The following is a 7,252-nucleotide window of genomic DNA, read 5'->3' on the forward strand; positions in this document are numbered from 1 at the left end:
ACACGAATCCCAGTTATTTCATTCACTGAGAAATGAAAGTTGAAATCAGAGCCTTTATGCGTAGGGCTACCTGAGGCTTTTAGATCATTAGATGAAACTAACAGCATGACTTTAATTACTGAGTGTATACACACTATCAGAATTTTACTATTATCATATCCTTTGGCATTTGCTGGTTTTTTGTTTGTTTGTTTGTTTTAAATAATACCAGGGCTTCTGGTAAAAAGTAGGCGACCCTTCATAGACCTGAGTGAATGTAAAAAAAATCTAGTTGTTTCTGGAGCTTCTTGTGTGGTCAACTATAATCGCTGTTCATAGACTCTCAGGGCATGCTTCCAGGTCCAAAACGTACACATTCTACAGTTTGACCCTTCAAGGTGCTATAAAAACATAAATATATTTCTTTGGAGAAAACGCTCTGCTACAGCATGGTCCCTTGAAACTGTCCAATTTGATCTGTGATTCCCGCTGAGATATGCATTACATCATGGTCTATTTTCGGCTTGTTACATTAATCAAAACCTATGCCATTTATTAAACAGCTTCCTGCAGCTCAGGCATTTGAAATGAAGAGTGCCAGCAAGCAGCTGTCAAACACCATGAACGAAAGAGGTGGGCTGGATGGGAGTAATGTACAAATTGAATTTCAAGTGACTGAGCAGCCTCTTTATCTCTTGGTGACACAACCAGGGACGATGGCCGTGTTCTTCAGGAAGTGAAACCCAGAGCCATGGTTCAGTCATGGGGTGGTACCATGGCCCTGCCCAGCAGTCTTTCCGGAACCGCTGATGAGGATGACCTTTACAAAAATGCACAAAGCCTTGATTTCTGCACGGTTAACCTTTACAAGCTGGAACCCCTCTGTGAAACCTACACGCAGCAGAGGGAAGCTTCGGAATCAAAACAGACATGTACACATCTTATGAAAGAGGGACTACAAACACGCACAGGCGCACACGTATGCTTGGGGGATGAAGACATTGAACCCATTCTCAATTATTCTCGCAGCTGGGTGTTTTCTGGCATTTACATTCCTCTTCCTCTGAAGCAGGAAAGTGCTGGGACTTGGTGCTGTGTCAACCCGATATGTAAATTCGTTTGCTCCCTTCACGGGGGAAGAGACTGGCGGGGAGAATGGAAATTACACATGTTTGGGAATTGCCAAGAGGCACTGAGACTGTGTGCTCCCTGATAAATAACGACCAAGTGCACGTAATGAGAGAAGAAATCCGTACGAAATTGACAGCCTTGATTTCCACCACTCATCAAACCGGGAAGACCATTTGGTTGGACAGCATTTCAAACATATGGGGTGGTCATAGGGAACATTATCACAGTGACTACAGCAATATTCTTAACCTATTATAACAACAAATCCAACGTTCTTTCCTTGGCGCCTGCTGGCTTTTAATCATATTTTGTTTTCAAGTGAATCTAATTTTCCTCATTGTTATATATTGATACGGATCACAACCATCATTAAGAAAAAGTTACAGTAGCTCATCTAACTGTCTTTTCATATTTCATTCTAGTAGTCATATTTTCAATAGTACGCTTTTCTCTTGACTAAGTTCTTTGTGAACCTGATTCCGTGATTCGCCTAGCAAGCCCATGAGGCCATTAGGACAGGTTAAGTTATTACTATTAATGAGAAGACTAAAGTCCAAAGAGGTTAAAGAGCGTGTCAAAGGTCAACATGGCAAAAGCGCTAGTAATCCTGGAAATGTTAACTTTTCTGGGATTTCTACGGACAATGAGGGATATATGTCAGTAAGGCTGTGGGGAAACCAGCGACTTCAAAAGACACTTTGATTCATCTTCACAGAGTCTCCAATCTGCAACTTCCTGTTTACCATATTCACTTCAGAATCCCTGTCAAAGCACAGGAAACCCGTGATCTGCAAACAGCCAGCTTAGAAATGATGTAGCTATCCAAACACCTGCCTTCTGGTTGCTCTTTAGTTGTCAAAGAACCAACCATGGAGAAACTGTGGAGAGGGGGTAGGGTAAACTTTCAGAGACTCTGTTTAGAAGTTAAAAAAAAAAAGAAAAAGAAAAAAAAGAAAGTAGGAGGGAGGATCTGCTACAAAAGAATAAGGAAAGAACAGGTGACCCCCATCAGGAGAGAGTCCCCGAAATTCACGAACCCCTTTCAGTCTCCGCGTTTGAGGCAGTGCACCCAGTGCTGGGAATACAGATCCAAGACTGTCTATAAATAACTCAACGCAGAGACTGGGTGTGAAGACTGCTGCTAGAAAAGGACAATGGAAATTAGAACACAGAGGTTGGGAAGTCTGTGTCTGGCACGGGGAACCAGGGAAGGGTTTGGGTCTGGTGATGGGGTTATGCTGGACGAGCTGGGCTCAGAACCGGTCCCTGTTCTCAGAAGTCCGCCTCATGAGGTATTACTTGCTTGATGCCAATTTTAAACCCAAAGGGTTTTAGGAGTCTAGTCACTTTCAGAAAATGTAAAATACATAAAGCAACGGCGGCTGTGTGAGACAGAGTCCTATTCGCCTGTCTGAGGCCTTTCTGTAGACCAGGACTGTATGATCATTCATTTCCCCCAGGGCTCCCCAAAGCAGACATTACAGTATCCTTTTACAGAGAAGGAAACTGAGTCTCAAAAAGGCCAAGCCACCTCGCCTTCACCAGTAAGTGGGAAATCAATGCAGTTAATCTTCAAGGAAGTGAAGTGCCAAACAAGTGACGAAAGCTCATGCAAACCCCACCGTGCAGCCCGGGTGGCTGTTTAGAGAGGGATCCCAGGCCCTGAATCTTCCACGAAAAAAATACTTGGAGATGGTGAGCTTCCGTCGGTGGATGTGACCCCCTTCCAAAGCTTTCATGTATAATGCAAACCTTTTCCAAAATACATTTTCTGTTCTCCAAGACAATGTCCCTTTTATTTTGGCTAAGTATGGCTTCTCTCCCTCCTCACTTGCTCAATATGGGGACATCTGTCCCAAAGACAGGATTTAGCTTAAGTTAAAAATAAAAATGAGGGTGTGTAGGGTATATGCAAATGTGAAGGCGGAGCCCACTTGAGTGACTAGTGATTGTGTGTGGGGGGGGCAGTCTGGGTGTGTAAAGTAAGTGTTTTGTTTGTTTGTTTGTTTTTTGTTTTTTTCTTTCAATTTTATGCTGATAATTCCGGCCTGTGTCTTCCCAGGCACCTCAGGCCTCACTGTATCCGCTGTTCAGACTTGATTCCAGAAGATTACTCCTTTTAGAGGCTGACCCATTGCTTCAGCGGTGCTGCTTTGGGGTCTCTGGGAAATCGGTATGAGCAACTTTCTTTGAGCCTTCAAAGTAAAGCCAAATGCTGGGTCCTCAGCGGGAAAGTGACTTTAATTAATTCTGGACGACCTTTGCATTGAAAAGCAAAACACGGCCCGGAGGCTTTTCGGAAAGGTTAGGTTATACCTTTTTCCCTCTTATTGTTATGAGGCGGATGTTAGTGTTTCTCACACAAGTCTCTGCCTCCTGCGTTCTTGTGGGTGAGTGCCCCTTTTAATAAAGGACAAACAAAATAAAACAAGCAAGCAAGCAAAGAAGCCCTGTTTGTAGCCAATTAACTTCTCGATTCGAGCGAGAATGAAACCAGAGTATAAAGTCTTCCATCACAATAAAATATGACTAAAGACCTCATCAATACTCATTTAGCCAATGCTTCGTGGTGGACCATCTTTTTCTAAGACTTAGGAATTCCATTATTTCTTATTTCAGTGAACATGTTAGAAAAAAAAAATTAAGTGAAATGGGATTAGCTTTGCCATTTGTCATTTACTCAGAGTAGAATTCCGGTCTGACATGTGGGCCACTCATACCCAGAGCTTAATGCTTTTAGTAATTATAAGGATCATGGAGAGTACGTTGATTGGTGGGGGGGAAAATCTTTATTAACTGCTCAGAAATAGTTAATTCTTCATTAGTCAGAGCACTGCTCTAGAGCCTGCTGCCTGTGAACCATGGATTAGAGTTTATGATAGTAATAACCTCCCTGAAAAAACATTTGTTACTATACTTAATGACCAGATTTTAGTGCATTAACCTTCCTTGGGAGGTCAACGAACAAAATGGATGTTAACTGCTTGTAACAACCAATTCCTCTGAAATTAATATTTAGATGCCTTGGGTGTCAAAAAAACCCCTTCCTTCCATATCAGGGCATTAAAAACACTTCTAAATTATTAATAGCGGGCGGAATCCAATGCCTGCAGTGCTCTTTATCCTCAGCCTCTTCCTATTTTCTCCAACAGAGTTCTCTTCTGCAGGAACAAGGAAGGCATTCAGGGAAATGAGGTCTCAAAAATGCATGTGGGTCAACAATGCACTGCAGTTCTGAAAAGGTCACTCTTGAAGTTCAACAGAAATAAACATAATAGGAGTGTGAGAGGCGATGCTGAGCGAGCCCCGGGAAGCTGCCGGCGACAAACTCCCGCCCGGCCTCAGGCCCCCCTCCCCCGCCCCCTCCCCAGCCTCAGCCTCCTCACCACCTGTCAGGAACTCCTTAACGACATTTTTGCTTCCCTTCTGCCACCGACCTGCCAGATCCACTCTTCAGCCCCGCCCCACCCCCCACCTCCCTTCAGACTGGAAACAAACCGCATTGATGTCAAAAGAGCTTCGAACTATTTCCTTCCTGAGCAATCCCAGAATATAAAACATGTTCTGAAAAGCTGCACCGTTCCCTGGAGAAATTTTATGATTTGGTTACTGCCGCGCGCGCTGCTCCTTGGCCAGAGGAGCGCTGAGTCCCGGCCAAACAATGAAGCAATGCTATTATTAGCTTTCCCATTCAATGGCCACAAAGCCCTCCGTGTTTCTATTTTCAGACCGTGCTCGTCCAGTGAATAGATAGGCAGAAGCTTCATCTCAGGGCCCACACTGTACCAGGAGGGTGAAGTGGCCGTCTCCTGCCAAAACACGCGTCGGGGCATGAACATGAGAATGTTTTCATGGTCGTATTCTTAGGCAGAGGAAAACACAGAGAGCCAAGGCCATGCCTGCTGAAACTTCTGGTTTCTTTTCTTTTCTTTCAAGGTTTTATTTATTCATTGGAAATGAAGAGGGCACAAGCAGGGGGAGCGGCAGGCAGAGGGAGAGGGAGAGGGAGAAGCAGGCTCTCCACAGAGAGGGAGGAGGGTGCAGGCTCCATCCCAGGATCCTGAGATCAGGACCTGAGCAGAAGGCAGACCCTTAACAACTGAGCCACCCAGACGCCCCTGAAACTTCCTGTGTCAACGGAGGCTTAACTACTAGAGTTGGCACAGTATCCCTGGCCTATCAGTGATGAGGCTGCTGGGTTGTTAATTTTCCCAGATCGCAGGGATGCAGTAGGTTTCGTGACTCAGTGACTCACATCCGTCTGTGTGATTAACCAGCTCAGCTCAGAATAGCGACCTGGATGGTAAGAGCGAACACATCAGATGTATCCAAGGGCCTCTTCTTTATGGCATGGTCACTTAGAAGCCCAGCAGCAAGGTTTCCAGGAGAGCCAGGCAACTTGTGGGCATGATGGGTTTGTTTTTTGTTTTTTGTTTTCGTTTTTTACTTGAAATATAACTGACAGACCTCACGTGAGGTTCAGGTGTGCCGTGGAAGAATTTGGTTTTAGTACGTACTGAGAAATGATCACTGCTAGCAAAGTCTAGTTAACATCTGTCCCCATAATAGTTACAAAATTGTTTTTCTTGGGAGGAGAACTTTGAAGATTTATTCTCTTAGCCACTTCGAAATATCCAGGATGGTACTGACATACCAGCTGTGTTTTACAGCCTCTCAACTTACTTTACAACTGGGTATCTGTACTCTACAAACACCCTCACCAATTTCGCCCCCCGCCCCACCCCCAACCTCTGCTTCTGGCAATCACCAATCTGTTCTCTGTATCCGTGACCTTGGTTTTGTTCTCGTTTGGTTTTTAAGATTCCACATGTAAGAGAGATCATATGGTATTTGTCTTTTCCTGGTGTTTGTCTTTATCTCGCTTAGCATAATGCCCTCAAAGACCACCAAGTTGTCACAAACGGCAAGACCTCCTTCTTGTTCTAGCTCCATGCTATTTTGTTATAAATATATACATCACATATCCTTTTTCCATTTTTCCATTCCTCTGTTGGTGGACAGTTAGGCTTTTCCATGTCTGGGCTATTGTAAAGAATGCTGCAATGAACAGAGGGGTGCATCTCTTTTTCTGAGTGGCTGTTTTCCTTTTTTGGTGGGGGCGATAAATACCCAGACGTGGAAGTGCTGGGTCCATCATACGCTAGTTTCATTTTAAGGTTTTTTTTTTGTTTTTGTTTTTTGTTTTTTTTTTTTTTGCGGAACCTCCACACTGTCTTCCATAGCGGCTGCACCCATTTCCAGTCTTACCAACAGCGCACACGGGTCTCCTTTTCTCCACATCCTGGATAACATTTGTTATTTCTGTCTTTCTGACAACAGTCACGCATACGAGTGTGAGGTGCTATCTCCTTGCGGTTTTGATTTGCACGTCCCTGATAATGAGTGATGCTGAGCATCTTTTCATGTGTCTGTTGGCCATCTGGATGTCTCCGTTGGAGAAAAATCCATGTAGGCCCTCTGCCCGTTTTAAAGGAGACTGTTTATTCTCTTGCCGTTGACTCATATGAGTGCTTTCTATATTTTGGACCTTAGCTCCTTATCAGATATTTGATGTGCAAAAATTCTCTCCCTTTTAACAGGCTGCGTTTTCATTTTGTTGAAGACTTCCTTTGCTGTGTGAAAGCCTTTTTGTTCAATGTAGTCCCACTTCTTGATTTTTTTACTTTCATTGTCTTTGCTTTTGGTGTCAGTGCTAAGACCTATGTCAGGGAGCTTATCATCTATATTTTCTCCCATGGGTTTTATGGTTTCAGTCCTCACATTCAACCCTTTAATCCGTTTTGAGTTACTTCTTGTGGGTGGTGTGAGAGAGTGGTCCGGTTTCATTCGTTTGCATGTGTCTGTCCACTGGTCCCAACACCATCTGTTGAAGAGACTGCCCTTTCGTCATTGTACATTTTTGGCTTCTTGTTGAAAATTAGTTGACATATATATGGAGGTTTCTTTCTGGGCTGTTTATTCTGCTGCATTAATCTATCTGTCTGTTTTTATGCCAATAACATATTATTGTATGTTATATTCTATAATGTTATATATATGTTATATATTATATATTACATATATAATATAACATATTATATATATATATATATATATACACCTTTAATGTTATATACTATTA

The sequence above is a fragment of the Mustela erminea genome, chromosome 3, assembly GCF_009829155.1.
Source record: "Mustela erminea isolate mMusErm1 chromosome 3, mMusErm1.Pri, whole genome shotgun sequence".
Lineage (NCBI taxonomy): Eukaryota > Metazoa > Chordata > Mammalia > Carnivora > Mustelidae > Mustela > Mustela erminea.